Here is a 22,957-nt window from a genome sequence, read left to right as displayed (position 1 = left end):
GCTCGCCCAGTCCCTGTCGTGTGCAGCCGGCAGGCCCCTCCCGTCACCCGCCCTGGCTTGGCGTGCGAGTCACCTGACTAACGCCGGTGGGGGGAACACGACGCGGCTGGAAGCCGGCGGAATCTGGCAACCCCGCACGTGGACAACGGGAACACCAGGTCTCGGGGGCCGCCCACGGAGCTCCGATGGGATCCAGCTACAGCAGGGGTAACCCCAACTTCCAGCGTGGCTCTCCAAGGCTAGGTCGATACTGCACCTTCCTCAGTTTCTCAGGAAGAACGGCCCTTGCGCAAGAGGGGGTTTTGCGCAGCTCCTCTTTGTGCAAAAGCCTCTTCCACAAAAACGGCCCCTCGTTAATTATGCAAATGAAGCACGGCGACATTCTACTCCGCGCTTCATTTGCATAAGCTTTTGCGGAAGAAGGGTGCAGCACAGACGTAGCCTAAGAGCTGCCTGCAAGAGCGGCGTCATAGACTCACAGAACACTAGAACTGGAAGGGACCTCAAGGGATCATCATGAGCAGCAGGTTTAAAACATACAAAGGTGGTTGAATGAGCTATTCTTACAGGATGAAGGAAGTTTTTCTTCACTCAGCGCACAGTCAACCTGTGGAACTCCTCGCCAGAGGATGCGGGGAAGGCTAGAACTTCAACAGGGTTCAAAAAAGAGCTAGATAGATTCATGGAGGTTAGGTCCATCGATGGCTGTTAGCCAGGCTGGGCAGGAATGATGTCCCTAGTGACTGTTTGTCTGGATATGGGTGACAGAGGAGGGATCACGTGATGCTTATCTGTTGTGTGCCCTCCTTCCGGGGCACCTGGCACTGGCCACTGTGGGCAGACAGGACACGGGGCTGGATGGACCTTTGCTCTGACCCCGTCTGGCCGCTCTTCTGTTCTTATCAAGCCCGGTCCCCTGCCCTCACGGCAGGACCAAGCCCCGTCTAGAACATTCCTGATAGGTGGGGTCCCCATGTTTGTTGATTCATGGCTCCCCTATGAAATCTTCTCACGTTTCTCTTCTCGTCCCCAATCCCTGCCAACAGCGATGACCCCTGTAGGCAGCCATGCCGCACGTCGCAGTGCCTGGGCATCGCCTTCGGAAGGCCAGCGCGGCGGGACAGAGGCAGGACCCCCGGCGGGGTCACTTTTCAGACCTTCCAAAGCCTTCGTATTAATCCCCAGAAAGCGGGACGCTGCCGGCGGCAAACGGAGACCGACGGGCCCGGGGAGCCGGGTGAGAAAGGCCGCTGCCCAACGGCGAAGACCAGACGCGGTGCGTGTCCCGGGGAGAGGAGAGATTCCCGGCCACAAGACGCCGGCGGGAGGGGATTCACTGGGACGCCCGCGCTGGCGGAGGGAGTCTCTTTCTGACGCCTCGAGTCCGATTCGGACGGGAACGCGACTGACGGCAGCTGGCGTCTCTGTGCTCGGATTCGGGCCCTCGGCTTGGCGCTGGACACAGACTGCGGGGTGGCCCAGACCTCGCTGGGTAGCTCCCCCACGGGCGCACGGGCCGATCCAACCCCTTCCACGGAACACGAGGGACCCCTCTGCTTCCGCAAGCCGTCGCCTTCCAATCCCCTCTTCCAGCAAGGCCAGGCTGCCATCCGCCCGCTTCCCCAGCCAGGGCAGGACACCACGCCGCCCGACACCCACCGGGTATCCAACGGGGCGCGCCTGGCACGCGGGGGATGAGAGGGGAGGTGTCAGTCACGGGGCAAGGGGGCTCAAAGCCTCCGCACCGCGTCCACGTCTGAGGATTCACCGAAGCGCCGGGATGAGGACGCGGTGCCGACCCGACGCCCAACCCCACAGCGGTTTGGTGTCCAGGCCCACTGCTCCGCCCTCCCACCGGCAGGCCAGTTCGCACGCTTCCCAGCTCACCCACAGAACACCCTCTGGGCCCTCCACCCCCGTGGATTCTGGGCTCTTCCCCGCCCCGATGACTGACCCCACAGTTTTGCCCCACCCCCTGGGAATGAATGAACTCTGAACTCTGCCTCCCCATCCCGGAGCGCCAGGCTGCCCCCTCACGTCACGACTCGGCTGCGGGGCCGGAGGGAGTCCCATTTGCGAAGGCCAGAAGGGAGGGTGATGGTCTCCCATCTGGCTCTGAAGGGGGTGCCGGCTCAGAACCCCGCGGGCGCCGCCGACACAGATACGCGGGTGCCACCCCCCCGCTGGACGCCACGGTGAGCGAGCTCCGGCGCAGGCCCCGCTGCGTCCTCGCGCCTGCCCCGTGTCACCTCAGAGACGGACCCCAGATCTCCCTCGTCGGTTTCCTCCCTCGCCGGCCGCAGAAGGGCTTTGGGGGCTCGGGAAAGGGAGGGGCTTTTCCCCAACCGCCAGCCCCCCGCTGCAGCCTCACCCCACCCCCACTGCCAATCCCCCCGTCGGAGCCCCTCCGCCCTCCCCGCATCTCCCGCCGGACCGAAAGCTGATCTCAGAGGCCATTAGCCTCCTCTTGTAGGTTTCACCTTGTCCCCCCCCCCCCCCCGCCCTTTGTCTGGTCTCTGCAGCCTGGCAGGGTGGACTCTCCGTCTGCCGTCCCAGTGAAGTCCCTGGGCATCGCGGGCGAAACCAACAGCCGCCCAACCCACGCCAAAGGGGAGGCTTCTGGTCCATTTGCGAGGGGCCGGCGGTCGCTGGGTGGGATCAGCCCCCTCCGAGCAGGAAGAGAAGGATCCCGAGCGGGAGGCAGGGGGAGTGGCCGAGTGAGGAACCCGTCCCCAGCCCGGTGCCCAGGGCGCGCAGGGCTGCAGAGGGCCCCGACCGGAAAAGTCGAGATCGCCCCCAAACCCGGAGCCTTCTGGGGGAGAAAAGCGCCCGCACGGCCCCCCCTCCCTCCTGGAAGCGGACGTTGTGGCGGGGGAGGGGGTGGCTGCAGCCCTATATTCTTGTTGAGCAACAGAGCATGAGTAAACGGTGGAGGCTTTTCGTGGTCTGGTGCGTTTAAGCTATGAGCTGAAAGTTTAACTATTAATACACTTAATCGGGGTCGCTCCTGCGCCCGGGTGTGCAAAAACAAACTGGCCATCCCTGGGTGGGGGGGGGGGGGGCCGGCCAGCGCTGCCCCAGCCAAACCAGCCTCCGGAAGCGGGGAGCGCAGGATCCGCGGGGAGGGACAGAAGGGGGGGCAGGGCGGGAGGGGGCTGGCTCCAGCCGCCCCATTGTGAGCCTGAATGTGGCCATCAAAGCGGGTGATGGAGTGGCAGCCAAACAAAGTGTGGAAAGCCCCACCGCCGCCCCGGCAGGAAATCCAGAGTCTTCCAAGCAGGGGCTCATTTGAATAGCAAAGGTAGCGGAGCTCCGGAGGAGATGCCTGCTGCTCCGTCCCAGACAGAGGGGGACCGGGCCAGGCTGCTGCCGGGCGGGCGAGCAGGAGCTGAGCCCGGGACACACATCTTGGGGGCTGGATGCGTTTCGGTACCAGCCTCCTCCCCCCGAGAGCGCTGTGGCTCCTACAGGCTTGGCCCAGCCGGCCTAGGGGTCCCAGAGCCGGCCCCCGTCCTGCCCCCAGGCCCGGGGCAGCTCCCCGTTGGGCACCCTGATTTACCGATCCCGGGAGGATCTGGCCCCAAAGCCAGGGCAGGGCCGAATCCAGGGTTGGTGTAAACGGTGCTTGCACCATCCAGCGGGTCTGCAAAGCAGGGGGTGGGGGGATCCGGAGCTGGCAGCAGACAGGGACACAGTCACGCCGCACCCTTCCCTGCAGATTCAGTCACACCTGCACCATCTGCTCCCCCCCAAGGCAAACAGCCCAGGCCCGCGGGAAGCCCAGCTGGCAGAGGGTACCCTAGCCAGCAGGATGCAGCCTGGATTCCAGCCTTTTGACGCCCCCAAGAATGGCTTCAAGCTGGCAGACCGCTGCCAAGCAGGGAATGGCGGGCACAGCCACCGATTGCCCTGCACCGCGCCGCACTGCGCTGCCCGTGCCGCGCCGAATTATGCCACAAATGCACATGCCACGCTTGGCTTGCTGTGCCATGCCACGAATGCCCATGCTGTACCGTGCCGTGCCACACTGCGCCAGGCCACGAATGCCCATGCCGTACCGTGCCATGCCACACTGCGCCAGGCCACGAATGCCCATGCCGTACCGTGCCATGCCACACTGCGCCAGGCCACGAATGCCCATGCCGTACCGTGCCGTGCCACACTGCACCAGGCCACGAATGCCCATGCCGTACCATGCCATGCCACATTGTGCCAGGCCACGAATGCCCATGCCATACCGTGCCGTGCCACACTGCGCCAAGCCACGAATGCCCATGCCGTAATGTGCCGTGCCACACTGCGCCAGGCCACAAATGCCCATGCCGTACCGTACCATGCCACACTGCGCCAAGCCACGAATGCCCATGCCGTACCATGCCATGCCACATTGTGCCAGGCCACGAATGCCCATGCCATACCGTGCCGTGCCACATTGTGCCAGGCCACGAATGCCCATGCCATACCGTGCCGTGCCACATTGTGCCAGGCCACGAATGCCCATGCCGTACCATGCCATGCCACACTGCGCCGGGTCACAAATGCCCATGCCGTACCGTGTCACACCGCGCCACGGATGCCTATGCCACGCCGTACCATGTCACACCGCGCCACGGATGCCCATGCCACGCCGTACCGTGTCACATCGTGCCACAAATGCCCATGCCACGCCGTGCCACACCGCACCGCGCCATAAATGCCCATGCCGTTCTGTGCCGTGCCACACTGCACTGCACCGCGGCGCGAGAGCCGAATCAGGCCCTAGGCGACTCCGCCGCTCACAGGGGCTTACTCCTTGCGGGCTTTGGTGCTCCAGGTGGGCCCTTCCAGGCACAACGGGCCCCACCCTGCTCTCCACTGTAAAGCAGACCCAGCGATGTCAGACCAGTAAACTGGGAGCAGAGACCAGGCCTCCCTCCCTCTCCTCCTCCTCCCTTCCCTCCCCGCCCCACTTTCTGCAGACCCCCGCGTCTAGCTCAGTCATGGGGGTGGGGGGCGCAAGCGCAGCCATGGCACCAAATTAACACCCCCCCCCCCGGGACGGTCTTCCATGGCACCTTGCCTGCTGGTGTAAACCGGCCCATCGCTGTACAGTCCCGTTCTGCAGTTTAGACCAGCCGGGTCATTTCTCACACTCAACCCCCAGCTTCTTCCCCCACCCCAAACTCAGCCTCCTGGGGAAAGCGCGTGGGAAAGACGCAGAATATCGACGGCGATGTAAATCTGCAGCGGCCCGGGCAACGGCATGACCCGGGCGTCACTGCGATGAGGATCCAGCCGGTGATCTCTCGGGTGGATTGTGATAAAATGACACGTCCCCCATGCCCCCTTGCACTAGCGTCTCTCTCTCTAGGGCAGGCACCTGCTTCACTAGAATTCAGCTGAGAACGTGGGCAACTCGAGTCACCCCACGGCTCCCAGTCGCTGCTGCACCAGGGCTAGCGTGGAACCCGCACGTTAGAGCTGATGGGCCCCCCAGAGCCAATGAATCACCCACCCCCCCAAAACGCGCCAACTCTCATTTCTAATCCACTTTGCGCTGGGTTATCAACCTTTTCCATGTGAACGGGACCCAGGGCCAGATCCTCCACCGCTACGGGTTATCTCCCGTCCTGCTCGGGGGGACGAAGCCGACTGACGCCAGCTGTGGGTCCGGCCCAGAGTGCTACAGGCGGCGCTCCGACGCGAAACCACCAGAAAACCACACTGCGACGGGCAACGACAGCCAGCCGCGTGCCCCCATCTCTCCGGACACACGGCCCAGAGAACAAGGCAGGAGATGCCCTAAACACCTCTGCCTGCCCTCTGGACCATTCCTGGCGGCCGAGTTTACCCCTCCTGCACCCCCAGTTTTGGGGGGAGCAGACAGGTTGCTTCCCTGAAGCCAAGGGAGGAGATGTGAGCACAAGGAGGGGAACCATGGCACCAAAGGGGACATTCACCCTGCTTAGGGAACAGTATGTCTGGCCCCTCGGCGATATTAAGCCCATCGTGAGATGCGGTGGACAAGCCCCAGCCATGGTCATCCCACTGTAGCCTCCCCCTCTCTCCGAACTCACTCGGCTGCATCCTTTGTCAAGGAGGAACAAGCAGGTTTCTGGAAAGAGGCACCTGCCAACACATCCTCAGCCAGCTACCTTCACACTTGCACTTTCGGCTGCTGGGCTGGACCGGTCCTCGGCCGCCAGCGCATCCCCCGCTGCTGGAGTATAACACAGCCCATGCTATTGCACAGGCAACGCGGGCCAAACTCCGTCCTCGCGTCAGCTGGCACGACCGCACCAAAGTCAACAGGGTGGCATCTGCCGGTGATGACGCCGGGCCCGGTTGCTACTCACATCTCTGCCAGTAAGCCCATGTCAGTAACAAGGTGGCTCAATGCCAGGGTTCCCTGTAAGCCGAGCGCTGGTGTGGCCACTCAGGAGAGAGTCCAATGCCGCCCAGCTGAGTAGCGGAGCACCCACAGCTAGGCCTTTTGTTTCTACCGGTGGTGCACATTTACAATGCTTTGGTGCATGCAACAAAATTATTCCACACATGGATGATAAACCACAACTGTGGATAAAAAAGATGAGAGGGAACATTGCTCAATGCCGCAAGCGATCTATCTATTTTCCTGCCAAAGCGATGGTACCTTGTGAATGACGTGTGCATGCATTCATTCAAAAAGCTGTACGTTGTACAAAGCCCTTGCTCGTACGACACACTGACACATGCACACACTGTCTGCGCCACCTAGGCCTTCTCTCCACCTCTGCCTGCTGCAAATGCCCTTGCGTAGCCCAACGCAGACACATACAACAGCTCCTTTAATTCTCTCGCTCGCTCGCATCCAGGATAAGCAATTGCATTTTGCAACGTGCACTTTGCATTTGCCACCGGTAAACACAACTCCTAGGCAAGTTCATTCAAACAGTCTCATTCATGGAACCAGGCAAACTTTCAAATCATTCCGAACATTCACCACGTTGATTTCATCTGTCCGGCGCTTTAAACTGTCGTTTCCTCCTAAGCTACTTTGTCAGCTTTAATGTGCAGATGAAGAACATCAACTAGAACTTCAAACGCACGGAGCCACGCCAGCCCTTCCCAGCAGAAAGCCATCGGCGGTTCTTTTGTTCGTTTACTTTTATTATCACACGCTGATGGGTTAACCCCCACAAAACCTCTGGAGGTCAGAGCCCGGGGTCTAACCGGCCAATAAAACGCCCAGCTCCGCACCCCCGCACACAGAGACACCTACTTGGGTTTAAGTGACAACGCAAGCCCGTTCTCATGGCAGAAGAACACAGGAATTGTTACCAACCGCTCCGAATTGCATGGGGCGATTACTAAAATCCGGTACTAAATGGTCACTTGGCTGCAAAGGGAGCGAAACCCACCCCTCTCTGCCTCGCCAATGCAGGCAGAAACCTTGGAGGAGGACACTTAACGCCTTGCGTGCTCAGTACAGATTTGCTTTTGAGGTTGCACGGAAGGTTCTCGTCACGGTTAAGTGTCCGGCCTGCGGGTTGTTTTTCCCCCCCGAGGTGACACCGGAGCCATGCACGAGTTTTTTGGGAAGGAATGAAAAAAAGGGGAAGGAGAGAGGCACACGGTTTTCTGTGTCTAACGAAAGGGGACTTTACACGCCAAAGGGAAAGCCCAGCTCTGCTTTTCTTTTAATCAACACCTCTGAACGGCAACATCCTTGCTATTTGGCCTTCGGTTTCAATGGCTCGGGCTCTTTCAAAGCGCACAGTAAAGCGAAGCTGTTTAACAGTCGGAGCATTTGGAAAAACCTCACGCAAATAAACAAAAGGGGGAAAGCGAGAATATTCAGGCTGGGACGCTGGCAGCCCCCGCCTGCCCCATGCCTAGGTGCTGCACAGAAGACCACCCAGCGGTTGGGGAATCCTCCAGCACACCCAGGGGATAAACGGGGGCGGGGTTAACAATGAAGTTGCCGTCTGCGCTCTGAATTTGCTGGCTTTGATGGGTTTACGTTGGACCCCACACCATTACTCACAGCGGTTGCTTGGAGAGACGGAGCAAGACTGTCACCGGCGGGTGCACTGGGTGCCTTCCTAATAAACCCCACACGTGGGCACGGACATCAGGGCGAGGAACCCCGAACCCCTCTCTGTAAGCGGAGCTACCTTAGCTGCACTCACAGAGGGCGGTCTGCAGAGAAGCATGGAACCTCCTGGGGAGCTTTGCAGCCACCGCTGCACTGGGGGCCGGACATTTTGTGTTTCCTCCTGCGATTTAAGAACTTTTTTCAAAAAAGGGGCGACGGCGAGTGAGTGGGGGAGTGTCCCCTTGACAGAACAAAGGGGCCAAGCCGCCTGGAAAAAACAAGCGATGGAACTGTGAAAGGACCACCAACCTGTCCTCACACAGGTACCAAAAATACAACTTCCACAGAGTTCAGTGCTGCAAGAGGCAGCCCCTAAGCCTTGCATGCAATGTATCGGTCAAGCCGCACAGTGATCAGAAAGGTGCCCTGCCTTCGAATCCAGGGGCTTACACGGGGGGAGGGGAGTTCTTTTGGAAAACCCCAGAGTTCCCCAGGTATCCTACCACTTTACTCCATCGAGTAGTGCTTCCCTCACGCCAGACATCCCATCCGCTCCAAGCAGTCTACTCCTGGGAGCAAAGACTGCCGGACCAGGGTCACATGGCACCCTGCACACATGTGATCTGTTATCACTGTATGTGTGTACAGCTTTGTTTATGTTTAGGACCCAGAATAAACAGCGCTTCCTTTTTAATCACCCCTTTGAGCAAAGAATTAAAGGACCCAAACCCATCAGCCGGGAGCAATGGGAAAGGAAGTGGCTATTGGAGGACACAGGTTGGGCCTAAATGAGTTGAGCTAATTCTGACCTGAGTTTTGTATAATAATCCACAGTACAGTCAATCATTTGCCAAAGGCACTGCAGCTTCACCCCGACCAGCGTGCCGGGGATGGGTATTAGGTAAATGACACATTGTACATAGAAATCCTCTGCTTCCATTAAATCTTTTATTCCGCATGTGCGTTCCGTGCCCACACACCCAGCGCCGGGGGAGCGGGAATCGCAGATTGACCACTCCCAGGCAAAGTGGGAAAAAATATGACGAAACTTCAGTGACTTGTCACACCTGGCTCCGTGACAGCCGGCACCCCGGCGCAGGCTGCAGTTTGGGGAACAAAACTAACCTGGGCCACGGCCCAACAGGCGGATTCGGGCTATGTGGGCGGACGCAGAAATCTGCTTTCTAAAAATCAATGAAACTAAGGCAGCTCTCTTGTTGCTTTAGTAATAATAATATTTTTAAAAGTGGAAAACTCCGAACCAAGGATCCCAGCCCTGACTTGCCCTCTGAGCCCCACAGAGAGGGAGAACAGCCACCCTGCAGATCAGAGGGGCAGCCCAGGCTGCGGGGCTGACCCAAATCCTGCTGCTATTTACACACTTTTACACACACACACACACACTCCTCCCCCCCCGGCCTGGCCTGGCCTGGCCCTGCGCCCCCTGCCCAGCAGCGCCGGGCTCTGCATGGCAAGCAGGCGAGGGAGGCGGTGGGTTTGCTGCCTGCAGGCCGGGGGAGGACTCGCTGGCCGCCCCGCAGCTGCGGCGGCGCTAGCGGGCGCCGCTCGGCTCCGCGGCTCGCACACGCAGCAGGGTCAGGGCGAGCAGCCCGCGGCTCCCAGACACCAGTGTAACCCGGGAAACAGCCCGGCCCGCGGGCGGGGAGGGGGCGGGCGCCCGGCCGATCATGCAGCGTCCTGGGCTGCAGGGGCCGCCCCGCGCCGCGAGCTGACATTTGCCCCCCTCCCCCGGTTCCACCTCCTGTGAATTTCACTCCGGGGGGAGGGGCCGGGGCAGGGCGGGGGGAGGGGGGGCAATTGCCATGTTGCAAACAAAACTTTGCACGTTGCACCCCGCCCCCCAAGGAAGCAGCCGCGACCGGGGACTTGCAGGACTCCGAGCGCTGCGGGAGCCCCACGCGGGGGGCCGCCCAGACACCCCAGCCTGGGGGAATCGGGGCGGGGGAGGCGATTGGTCCCCGGGGGCAGTGGGAAAGGAAAGTGCAGGGGGTGCATAACCCCCCCCCCCCGATGTCTCTGCCTCTCCCGCAGGCAGCCGGGCTGGGGCGAACTCCCGGGTCGGGTCCCCTCGCCCCCCCCGACCCCGCTTTTTGTCCAGACCCAGCGATCTGAGACTAGCCCGGCTGCGGGGGCCAAGGGTCGGATCCGCCCCCCCCCCCGACCCGCACCTGAACGCGGGGACATTCCCGGGCAAACTTTTTTCCCGAGACTTTTCCCCCAACTCCGCCGCCGCCCGCGGAGGCAGCTGCCTGGTCCGCGAGCCCGGAGGCCTCCCCGCGCCCGGGCACCTACCGGAGGAAGCGCGATCCGGAGCGAGAGCCGCCGCAGCCGCCGCGGCCGGGGGAGGAAGGAGGAGGGCTGGGAGCTGCAGCCACCGCCACTCCGGGCAGTGCGGGTGTGTGTGTGTGTGCGCGCGAGCTGTCGCCGGCCGGATTAAAGAGCCAAATCCAGAGCATGCAAAAAAAATTCACACCTGCCAAAAAATTGTCTCTTTGCAAAGCCGGGGGGGGGGGGGGGCTGGTCTCCCTCCCTGCTGCGGGGTGGGGGGCAGATCAGGGGCGGGGGCTGCTGCGCCCAGATCAAAGGGTCGCCGGCATGAGGGGGGGGGGCTCCCAGTGGGAAATTGCAAAAAAAACCCCAAGCAGGCGCGGGGGGGCCTCTCCTCGGAGCAGCGTCTCCTTCCCCGCAAACCCACCTCTACATCCCTGCGCGCTCGGGAAGTACAGAGCCAGCCCAAGCACATTGCATAGGGCTGCTGCCGCCGCTGCCCGCGGGCTGCCGGCAAAACCCGGACCGGACCGCGCCGCCTGCCCGCTGCCATCTCCCCGCCCCCCCGGCGCGCAGCCCCGGGCACCTCCCCGAGCCGGGCGGGACGAGACCAGCCGCCTCCCGAGGAGGACTTCGTGCCATCGCTCCGGGAGCGGATTCCCTCGTGGCGGCGGCTGCACCTCGGGGCCCCCGCTTTCCGCTCCTGGACCCCCGCCCCGCTTTCTGCCCCCGCCCCCCTTTCTGCTCCCGGGGTTCCCCCTTTCTGCCCCCGCCCTCCTTTCTGCCCCCGGACCCCCGCCCCGCTTTCTGCCCCCGCCCCCCTTTCTGCCCCCGGACCCCCGCCCCGCTTTCTGCCCCCGCCCCCCTTTCTGCTCCCGGGGTTCCCCCTTTCTGCCCCCGGACCCCCGCCCCCCTTTCTGCCCCCGCCCCCCTTTCTGCCCCCGGACCCCGCCCCCTTTCTGCTCCCGGGGTTCCCCCTTTCTGCCCCCGCCCTCCTTTCTGCCCCCGGACCCCGGCCCCCCTTTCTGCTCCCGGACCCCCGACACCCCTTTCTGCCCCCGGCCCCCCGCTCCCTTTCTGCTCCTGGACCCCCGCCCCGCTTTCTGCCCCCGCCCTCCTTTCTGCTCCCGGACCCCCTTTCTGCCCCCGGACCTCCGCCCCCCTTTCTGCCCCCGGCCCCCCGCCCCCTTTCTGCTCCCGGCCCCCGCCCCCCCATTCTGCTCCCGGGGTTCCCCCTTTCTGCCCCCGGACCCCCGCCCCCCTTTCTGCTCCCGGAACCCCGCCCCCCCATTCTGCTCCCGGGGTTCCCCCTTTCTGCCCCCGGACCCCCGCCCCCCTTTCTGCTCCCGGACCCCCGCCCCCCCATTCTGCTCCCGGGGTTCCCCCTTTCTGCCCCCGGACCTCCGCCCCCCTTTCTGCTCCCGGACCCCCTTTCTGCTCCCGGGGTTCCCCCTTTCTGCTCCCGGACCCCCGCCCCGCTTTCTGCCCCCTCCCCCCTTTCTGCCCCGGCCCCTCGCTTTCTGCCCCCGGGGATCCCCCTCGCTTTCTGCTGCGCTCCCCCTTTTTGGCTCCCTCCTCGTGCCTCCCCCACCCCCACCTTGCAGAGCAACTTTCAGCTCCTGCCCCTTTAAACCAAATACAAACAACCCCCGACGGAGGAGCGAAACTTTGCCCGGCGTGCGGCGCGCTGGCCGGGGCTGGGAGCTGCCCCTTCGGGCCTTTGTTAGCCCCCCTCCTCCCCCCTCCGGGGGCCGGGCTGCCCGCCCTGGCCACAGCCCCTGGGGCAGGGGAGCCTTTCGTGTCCCGTCCCCACCCCTCGGCGGTGTCAATGCCCCTGCGGGCCGCTCGGGGCCGTGCCCTCTGGGGGGGGCGTTTCTCAGCCCTGCGATTGCTTGGACCCAGGGCCGTGTGCTGGGCATGTCGAGTTTCTCCTTCCTAGTCCTCTCTGGGCGCCGCTCAGTGCGGCATGGCCCGGGCAGGATCCAGCAGCCGGGTACTGGGTGGTATTGCCTGCCTGGGGGGGGCAGCCCCGGGACTTCTCCTAACACCCCCCCCCCCCATTATAACTTCTGCTAACACCGGCACATACACACCAGTATAACCTCTGCTAACACATACACACACACACACACACACACACACACACACAGTACAACTTCTGCTAACACATACACACACACACACACACCAGTATAACCTCTGCTAACACACACACACACACACACACACACACACACACAGTACAACTTCTGCTAACACATACACACACACACACACACCAGTACAAATTTCTGCTAACAGACAGACACACACACAGTACAACTTCTGCTACCCCCCCATATAACTTCTGCTAACACACACCCAGTACAACTTCTGCTAACACAGGCACACACCCCAGTATTACTTCTGCTAACACACACACACCAGTACAATTTCTGCTAACTTACACACACACCGTACAACTTCTGCTAACCCCCCCAATATAACTTCTGCTAACACACACCAGTATAACTTCTGCTAATACACACACACCAGTATAACTCCTGCTAACACACATACCCCAATATAACTTCTGCTAACACCCCCCAGTATAACTCCTGCTAACACACGCACACACACACACACACCAGTTTAATTCCTGCTAACACACACACACATACAGTATAACTTCTGTGAACACACACAAACACAGCCCAGTATAACTTTTGCTAACACACACACCCCGGTATAACATCTGCTAACACCCCACCTCCAGAATAACTCCTGCTAATGCACACACACAATATAACTTCTGCTAACGTTCCCCCTCCCCCAGTATAACTGGTACAAGGCCCTGTGAAAAGGCAGATACAACTTTAGGGGTTGATTAGGAGTGACGATTACAGCAAGTAATTCAGAAATTGACCAGCAAGAAAGAATTGAGCGGTGGTCTGTTTGGGGCGTGTTTCAACACATGATGCAGCCCTTCCTCCTCCTCCACAGGACCTGGCCAGGGGAGGTGTTGTTACATTCTTTAATCGTGGATTTTTGTCTCCCTTGTCTCAGGCTCGTTACCGTCTGACCACGTTTGGGTTTAGCTCACCGCATCACGTGACCTCGTGCTAGTAACAGAACTCCAGGCCAAAGAGCGGTTGCTGTCTCAAATAATAATTAATTAATAATAGGATAATGGAATCATACGGCGCACGCCGATCACCCTCGCAAAGCCGGGCAGGCGCTAGTCACCCATGCACCAGGCGTGACATTCGGTTCCTCCTTTCTTAACAACCCTTGGAGTTGACTGAAAAATCCTGCGCATCTTCTGCAACCCCACAGTGTGTGAGGGACCCCACACAACCCCCAGCTGGCTCCCACACAACTTTACAGCACAACCCCAGACCTGGCCAGGGCTGGAGAAGACAGACACATCATCAAACTAGATCTTAGCTTCTCACCCCCTTGGACAAGGGCGCGTCTCTCTCCAGAAATCACTGCGGTCACTGTGTTTCTTTCACGTCCCACTTTCTGTCTCGTGTTTGGGTGGCTGAGGCCTAAAAAGCCTGGCCAGGAAGCTCTGGGGAGAACGAGCTAATGTGTCTCCACTGCCCGTTACCCTCTTCTATATTGCAGGTCAAAAGGCCAGGCGACCTCTCAGCAAATTTGTAGCTGGTCAATATTTGCCGGTGCCAGAAGCTATTGACTAGCTGGGAGAGCAATAGTGCAAACGCCTTTCGGTCCCCCGAGGCTGTGTCAGCCAATGGCATGGCAGCCGGCGAGGAAAGGGTGTCCTGAGTGAGTCTGGCGTGCATCATTCAGGGGCCGGGCGGTCTGAGCCGTGGTCAGAGGTGACCTCCTTCCGGCAGATGCGTGAAGAAAACAGGAAGGGGGTATTGCCGGGTCTTGCAATGGCCTCTCCACACTGGTGTCGGGACTCAGCTCTGCACACGTCCACAGGGACTAGCGCTTGCTCCTCCCGCGAGTCCCAGCCAGCCCCAGGACACGACGCCGTCGGTGCGTCCGGCACAACGCAGTATCAGTCGTCGGGCTGGGTTCGTGGCCCTTCCCATGCCTGCTGGAGGAGCGGCTGCCAGAGGAAAGGCTGAAAAGCAATTTCTGTTCCCGCCCTCCGTTTCTCATCGCTTCTCGTGGGGCTAAAGCCACGTGGCAATTCCATAATCCACTTCAACGGATTATTTACACAGGACCACACCTGCCAGACCAGGGCCCGATCCCTGACTGCAAGTCCACGACCAAGCTTCCCATGGCACACCTGGCCAGATGTGCTGCCGGGGGAACGGGGATATGGGGGGTTGTTTTCCCCGGAAGCATCCGGCATTAGTCACAGCTGGAGCCAGGGCACAGGATGCTCTGAATTGGTACACAGAATCCTTTCCAGATGCCTGGGCGGTGGGTCTCGCTCACATACCTAGGATCCAACTAAGTGCCAGATGTGCAGGCGGACAGGAATACTCCCCCGGTCTGACTGGAGGAACCTGGGAGTTTTGCTGCCTTTCTGTGCAGCATGGGGTTAGATCACCTGGTGGAGCCATCTGGGCACGTCTCGCCTAAATCAATTCTCGGACGTGGCATTGGTGGCCTCTCTGTTTCCCCTCTTCTCCACTTGTGGCACCTCCCATCTCCTGGGGGTGGCATGATTTGGTCTCACTCAACAATGGTAACTGGGTAAAAATGACAGGCCCAGGTCCTACAGGAAATCAGACTAGATCCAAAAGAGTCCTTCTCCCCTTTAACTCTATGAAAGAAGGGGGCATCTTTTCAAAGGTACAGCCAGGAGCCAAGGCACCGAATTCCCCTTGATTCTCAGGGAATGTTGGCCCCTGGCACATTTGAAAATCTCCAGCTAAACAAAGACACAACAAAAAGTCATTTTTATGCAAGGCCCATGACAAGCACCTCCGAGCGATTAGACCCCGAGCACTAGAAAGTTAGACCCAGTTGAAATCATTTCTGTCCACTCAATTGCAATGGTTTTTTCATCGGAATGGAAGATTTACACGTAATATCTACAAGGTTACTATGTTTTCCCACTGAATAATAAATGAAACATACACGCCCTCCCCTGAACTGACCCTTCTTTTGGAATGTTCATCAACGGAAAACCAAACAATTTCCACTTACAAAAAATGAAGAAAAACTGGTTTCTGGCAGAAATGTGCCCAGGTTTGTGTTGCTGAAAATGGCAACCACCAAAAAGCCACCTCTGGTTGTAGGAGTTTGCTTTTGAGGGTAGCCCAACATTGTCTGAAGAAAAACGTTGAGGGAAAATGAAACTCTGGTTTGGTTGGCTTTGGGGGGGGGGGGGGGGGCAGGGAGAACTAAAACGATGTCTCTGTGTGTAGTCACCGTGAGACCGAAATGCCGCCAGTTCGTGTATTTGGGGGCCTGTGGCAATGAATATAACACGGGGAGCTGTTTGGGTAGGTGCACATTCGGGTAATTCCCAGCGTTTTGCATCTGCAGCGGCGGGGACACCGAGCTGGCTTCTCTCTGCTCCTCGCAAAGTCAGGGAGAGTTCTAGCCCCGACTGCCCAGGGAGCCAGCGGTAGCTGCTTTGAAAATTCCCCCTTTCGGAGGCAAGTTGCGCGGCTCCGCGCCGTCGCCTCGGCAGGAGCAATGTGCAGCAGCTGGGCTAGGAGAACAGCGGCATCGGCGAGGAAAGGCCGGTGGAAGCGCCGCTGCTGCCCTCCACTGGGAGGCATTTTTAACCATGTGGATACGGTGTTGAAACAGGCTGCAGTGACCTCGTCCGGTTCTCAGGCAGGACCTAGGAGCGATGAGGAAGGAGGAGGCTGCGTTTAAAGCCCCACTCCGCTGCGTCTCCAGACACCTTCGCCGCCCTGGTGCCAACTCGCTCCCTGGGGTTTGCAAAGGCATCCAACACAGTCCAAGGCAGCTTGGGGAGGTGGGCCGAAGCAGCCGGCCCCGCACCGCACCAAGCCAGCTCCAGAGCCAGGCAATCCGGCCACTAGCCGAGACCGGCCCGCCACGGTACCACCTGCGATGCTGCACCAAGATCGGCGTCACGCCGACAGCACGTTGAATGCCGCTGGTGAGCACAACCGAGGGTGGCAGAGTCCAGCTTCTAAGCCACTGACGCCTGGCCTGGCCACGGGTCTCTCTCGCGGCCCCCAAGAGCGTGGCACCAAGTGCCCCTCCACACAGCTGCTATTAGCCCTGTTTACAGAGGAGCTGGTGGCCAGGGACTAAAGGCAGGAGCCACGAAAGGACGCAGGCAGCTAACCTCACACTTAGGTAGGCACCTGCGACCCAGTTTTGGCTCCAATGCAATGCCAGCTCACGTGGTGCCTCAGTTTACCCTGCCCTCCTGCCTCTGGGCATGTGCACTGCCTGCCTCCACCTGGGCCTCCCACCATCCTGCTTCCGATCTCTACCCAAGAGTTCAGCAAACCAGGGGAAGACAGGCCTTCAGCTGCCTAAGTCAGGCGAGGTCCGGATTAAGGTTGCCAACTTTCTGAATGCAGAACACCATTGCCCCGCCCCTTGGCTGGCTCCCACCTGAGGCTCCGCCCCTTCCCTTTCTGTGGGGCCCTATCCCAAGGCCTTGCCCCCACTCGCTCCACCCCCCTTCCCTCACTCGCTGTCCCCACCCTCACTCATTTTCACCAGGCTGGGCAGTAGGTTCTCAACTGGGGGGGGAGCTCCAGACTGGGTCTGAGGGTTGAGGGGCAGGAGGGTGAGGGCGCCGACTGGGAGTGCAGGCTCTGGGTGGGGCTGGGACTGAGGGGTTCAGAGTGCATGGGGGTGCCGGCTCTGGGAGGGAGTTTTCCAGGAGGGGGCTGAGGGCAGAGGCGAGGGGGTGGAGTGCAGGAGGAGGTGAGGGGCGCAGGCACTAGGAGGAATGTGGTTATGGGTGGGGGCTCAGGGCTGGGGCAGGGGGTTGGGGCACAGGAAGTTGTGTGGCTCTGGGAGGGAGTTTGGGGACCGGAGGGGGCTCAAGGCTGAGGCAGGGAGCTGGGATGTAGGAGGGGCTCAGAGGTGCACGCTCCGGCAGCGCTGACCTCAGGTGGCTCTCAGAAGTGGCTGGCATCGCCCCCGGCTCCTAGGCAGAGGTGCAGCCAGGCAGCTCTGCACACGGCCCCCGGCCACAAGCACCGCCCCTGCAGCTCCCATTGACCATGTTCCCAGCCAATGGGAGCTGCAGCGCCAGCCCTCGAGTAGCATGCAGAGTCCTGGGGGCTGTGTTTCCACCTAGGAACTGGCGGGAGATGTTGGCCGCTTCCAAGAGCCGCACGGAGCCAGGGCAAGTAGGGAGCCTACTTCGGCCTTGCTGCACTGGCAACTAGAGGAACTGCGAGAGTCCCTTTGTGACTGGGTGCTCTGGTCCAAAACTGGGTGCCTCACAGCCCCAGCCCTGATCCAGGAAGTATGCGCAGAGGCCAGCTACCAGCTCAGGTCCCATTCAAACTCCGGCCAAAGGAGGAGGAGTCCCGCTTAAAACTTTCAGCCCAATGGATAGAGCACTTGTGTAAATGCTCAGAGGCTACCCACCAGATCAGCTTCCATGGACATTTGGCTGCCTCCCCGGCCGCAGCTGTGCCACTGTGGTTAATAATGGGAGTGGGATTGGACTACTTAAAAATGAGGCAGCTTGTTAAATGGAAATGACATGGTACGGTCCCAAAAGTGAAATGCCTGCAAGCTGCATGGAAATTTCTACTAACACACCATAACAGAGGAGCAAATTAAACGTGTACCCCAAATTTAGAAAACCCTAGTAAGTAAAAAAAAAAGGTAACAGAAGCAAAAATAGGGGCATCCTTTAAAAATGGGAAATTAATCTTATTGAGGAAAATAAAGTGGAGCACAAATGCAGGCAAGCCAAGTGTGAAAGTGTAATTAGGAAGGTCAAAAAAGAATTGGAGAACCACTAGCAAAAGACACAAAAACTACCAGGAAAAGTCCCTCAGGTCTAGGGTGGCTAAGCTCTGGAAGAAATTGCCCAAGGAGGGTGTGGAAGCTCCATCCCTGGAGATATTTAAGAGCAAGTTAAACGCACATCTATCAGGGATGGTCTAGACCAGTGGGAGGCCCAGGTGGAGGCAGGCAGAAACACTTTAACTGGCCACCCCTGTTGGTTTATGTACCGGAGCCAAGGCTATGGAGCCTTGCGGCTCTTTTTGGCTCCATGTCGTCCTTCGCAGCCAAGGGGAGCCGTGGGAAGCGGTGGCCCGGCCCACACCTGAACGGCATACATTTTGCTGGCCTAACTAGAAGTGGAGGCTTAACCTGAGGATACCCAATGGGTCGCCAGTGTTTTAGAAAGGCTCCGGAGGCCATCCTGGCAATTACAGGCCAGTAAGGCTAACTTCAGATCTAGAAAAACTGGTTGAAACGTTAGTGAAGCACCAAACGACGTGACATGCAGATGAGCACGGGGAAGGGTCCACATGGGTTTTGAAAAGAGAAACCATGCCGCGCCAATCTACTAGCATTTCGGAGGCGGCCAGGAAGCGTATAAATAAGGCTGCCCCAGTGGACACACAATGTACTTGGACTTTCACACCGGCTTTGACAAGGTCCCTCACCCAAGAAGCTAAGCAGTCGTGAATTTAGCAGTAACTGGCTAAAAGTCAGCAGGGAAAAGGGCAGGAATCAATGGTCGGTTTTCAGAAGGGAGAGGGGTGAATAGGTTTCTCACAGGGGGCTGGCCGGAGACCAGGGCTGTTCAACCTGTTCATACATGACGTGGAAAAAAGAGTAAACAGTGAGGTGGCCACATTTGCAGATGCTACAAAATGATTTGAGACGGGTACGTTGAAAGTAGATTGTAAAGAGTGACAAAGGGAGCTCACAACACTTGGCTGCCGGGCCACAAAATGGCAAAGGGAAGTCAGCATTAAATGCAACATAATGTCCCCTAAAACCTACCATTCCCAGCTATGTACCCACAATGACGGGATCTACATTAGCAATGACCACTCAAGAAACATCTTGGAGTCACTGTGGATAGTTCTTTGAAAACATCCCCTCCTTGTGCAGCGGCCGTCAAAAACCAAATGTTCGGAACCATGAGGAAAGGGATGGATAATAAGACGGTAAATATCATAATGCCGCTACATACTTCTTCATATACCCAGTTCACCTGGGCGACTCCCTGCCAGGGGATGTTGCGATGGCCAAAATTATAAGTGGATCCACACCAAGGTCAGCTCATAGAGGACTGGCCCGTGGATGGCTCTGAGCCTGGATGGGTGGAGATGTAACCTTGTGCTCCGGGGGTCCCTACTCTCTGTCTGACAGACGCTGGAGTAGACCACAGGGGATGGATCACTCGATGACTGCTTGGGCTCTTCCTTCCCTCTGAAGCCCCTACCTGGCACTGGCCGCTGGGCAAAAGGGACCATGGGTCTGGCCTAGTTTGGCCATTCGTGTTCCTATGTCGGAGCAGGGGGACGGGACCAGGGTCACGTGGACCCCAGAGCCATCTCCCCCACCCTCTCCATCCCCAGGGCTGGTTATTCCCCATGGACCACCCACAATCCCCACACCTGGGGCCATCCTTAGGGGGCATAGGGCCCAGGATAACCCCACCCTTTCCCCCGAGTGACACAGGCCAGGGGACTAGCCACGAGCAGCAGGGGGCCAGGGGCAGGCCTGCCTCTGCACCCACTAGAGTGCCCAGCCGTGATCAGGACCCCATTACGCTAGGTGCTGTACAGACCCAGAGTGAGCGATGGTCTCCGTCCCCAAGAGCTTCCAGACTAAACACAGCGGAGAAAAGCGGATGGGAGAATGGAACCTTCCACCCATTTTAGAGAGAGGAAACTGAGGTACGGGACAGTTACAACTTGCTCGGGATCCTACAGGAAATTAGTAGCTCAACCAGGATTTTAACTTTGATCTCCGGAGCCTCATTAACCAAAAGACCATCCATCTGCCTAGCGGCTACAGCGGCCTATTCACTGAGGCTGCGTCTACATTGGCGCGATCTTGTGCCAAAGCAGCCGCTTTTGCGCCAAAACTTGCTGCCTGTCTACACTGGCCGCGAGTTCTTACGCAAGTAAACTGACGTTCTAATGTGTGAAATCAGGGCTTCTTGTGCAAGAACTCTGATGCTCCCGCTCAGGAATAAGCCCTTCTGCGCAACTGTTCTTGCGCAAGAGGCCAGTGTAGACAGGCAACATGAATTATTGCGCAAGAAAGCCCGATGGTTAAAATGGCCATTAGAGCTTTCTTGCGCGTCTACACTGGCACGGATGCTCTTGCGCAAAAGCACATGCCAGTGTAGACGCTCTCTTCTGGAAGAGTTTTTGCACAAGATCAGGCCAGTGTAGACGTAGCAGTGTGTAAAGCTACCCGCCTGTCCACACATCGGGACCCTGCTTTCTTACTCCTGACCAGTTCAGCTTCTGTCTCAACCACCAAAACAAAGGGACCTGGAATTTAAGCCCAAAAGGCCCATTTTAGGCGCTCGAGAAAACCTGCAAGATGACTGAATCCCTCCGAATGTCCCTGCTTAGAAGTGGAGAAAAGAAAAACAACCCCAGCGTCTGCAGTGGGTGGCATTGTCCGCACAACCCATGGTTCCAAGGGTCGGGTTTCCTCGCCTTTCTAACCCTTGTAGGAAGTTAGTTGCCTTTCAAAATCTCCCTGGGCCAGGCTGTGGGGAACTCAGCCTGCTGAGCTCTTGCTAGACCGGGGCCCGCGCGAGGAGGTTACCCAGCGACTGTAAATGGAACCGGCAAGGAGCAGCTACGTTGCTCTTCTTAGAAACGACCCTCTTATTTGACCGCTGCGTTATCTCCAGGCGTTGCCTGCTGCAGCCCCACCCAAAGGCTACAGTTACACTTTGCACAGCTGGACTCGGGGGGCGAGCAGCCCGCAGCGAGGTCTGGGGAGTCAAACAGCGCTCCCTGTGGATCTGAGGGGGTCATTGGATTCGCACCAGAAGACCGGAAGGTGGGAGCCTCGGGCCTGTCGCTACTGCATCGCGTCAGTTTCACACGCCAGCAGCTGCCCCAGGCCGAGGGATAACGCTGCGGTGGATCCAGCCACAGCGCTGAACAGGACGTGCCACCACATCAGTGCCCTGACCCCGATTCTGATGCCAGGCCGGCTTGCATGGAGTTACCCCCGCCCCGCCTTACACAAGGGGCACTCGGCCTGCCCGTGAGCTGGGTTTGAAGTGGCCTCTACCTGTTCACGCTCCCAGAAGAGCGTGTTAATGTTTAACCCCAGCTGGCTGCGGCGCACGGCTCTGCCCACGGCAGTGCATTCCGGTTGGCGTTATCGGGGACGTGCAGGGGTCAACCAGCCACTTCCCCAGGAATCCGCTCTCCTGGCCATCCAGCCCGGGCAGGGCAGAGGGATGCAGCTGCGTCTCCGCTCCCCAGCACGTTGGTCGTCCTGGTAGAAGCGTGCCCCAAAGCCGGCGGGCTGAGGTTTCCACTCTGGGCTCCAGCGTGGCAGGAGCAAAGCCTGCCGTTGCCTTCAGGAAATGGGGAACTGGGCCCGGGCAGGGAGATAGCCCAGCCGTTAATCTGCAACGGAGCCTTCTGGCTGGGCCTGCCTACAGAGGCAAGCCCCAAACCACAAGCCACAGAGCCAGATGCAGGGGGGGAGGACGGACGTTGGTCAACCCAATGCAGCTAGCTCTGGGGGCTAACCCAGCCGCCTTTGTGCACGAGCCACGCTGCACGGGGCAAAGCGGAGGCTGGGCTGAGAAGAATACGTTCTACAGCTGCAACTGGGGGCGGCTGGTTTGAAAACACCCCACTTTACCTGGCAGGAGACTTCCCCTCCCATAGAAGGGAAGGTGCAAATTCGACTCTTCCTGCTCTACCTACACTGGGGAGGCTACCAAGGGGGTCCTTCGGCTGTCCGGGGGAGCTAGGGGTTGGCAATTCCTAGGGTGTTATTCGTCCATTGGGAGTTGGGGTAGGGGGCTTGGGTAGCCGTCCTAGACCTCCTTATTACACGGGGACTAATTTAGCTAAATCCACTCAAGCGAGATCTTGGAGTCACTGTGGCTAGTTCTCTGAACACATCCACTCCGTGTGCAGCGGCCGTCCGAAAAGCAAACAGAATGTTAGGAATCCTTAAAAAAGGGCTAGAGAATAAGACAGAGAATAGCTTACTGCCTCTGTACAAATCCATGGGACACCCACATCTGGAATACTGTGTTCAGATGCAATCGCCTCTTCTCAAAAAAGATCTCCTGGCATTGGAAAAGGTTCAGAAAAGGGCAACAAACATGGTGAGGGGTTTGGAACGGGTCCCATGTGAAGAGAGATTAAAAAGACTGGGACGTTTGGGCTTAGAAAAGAGGAGACTTTACAGTAGGGGTGGGCAAACTATTTGGCCCGAGGGCCACATCTCGCTGTGGCACTTGTGTGGTGGGTCACGAATGCTCGTGGACTTGGGGCAGGGGCGCGGCAGGGGCGAGGGCTCCAGCTGGGGGGAAGTGCTCAGAGGAGGGGATAAGGGGTTTGGAGTGCAGGGGGATGCTCCAGGTTGGGACCAAGGGGCTCAGAGGGCAGGATACAGGCTCAAGACTAGGGCAGAGGGGTGGGGCACAGGGAGGCCTCGGGGGTGTAGGCAAAGCTTACCTCAAGCAACAGCATTACCCCCCTTTCCAGCTCTGCACGCCCA

At 59.2% G+C, this 22,957-nt stretch overlaps 1 protein-coding gene across 3 annotated transcripts in view; it reads right to left on the bottom strand.

Annotated features, from left to right (window-relative positions):
• The window catches only part of CXXC5 (CXXC finger protein 5), a 90,704-nt gene extending 79,705 nt beyond the window's left edge, over window positions 1-10,999 (bottom strand). The window contains exon 1 of one of the 3 annotated variants that reach the window (XM_075900104.2): window positions 10,370-10,999. The gene's annotated coding sequence lies outside the window, so the exon portion shown is untranslated. The remainder of the gene's footprint in view (window positions 1-10,369) is intronic. The other 2 variants (XM_075900105.2, XM_075900109.2) reach the window with 2 other exon arrangements.
• Window positions 11,000-22,957: the final 11,958 nt, after the last annotated feature.

The sequence above is a fragment of the Pelodiscus sinensis genome, chromosome 16 (genome assembly GCF_052426305.1).
Source record: "Pelodiscus sinensis isolate ZL-2025 chromosome 16, ASM5242630v1, whole genome shotgun sequence".
Taxonomy (NCBI): Eukaryota; Metazoa; Chordata; order Testudines; family Trionychidae; genus Pelodiscus; species Pelodiscus sinensis.
Note: the sequence above shows the minus strand (reverse complement) of the source record. Positions and strands in the feature narration are given on the sequence as shown.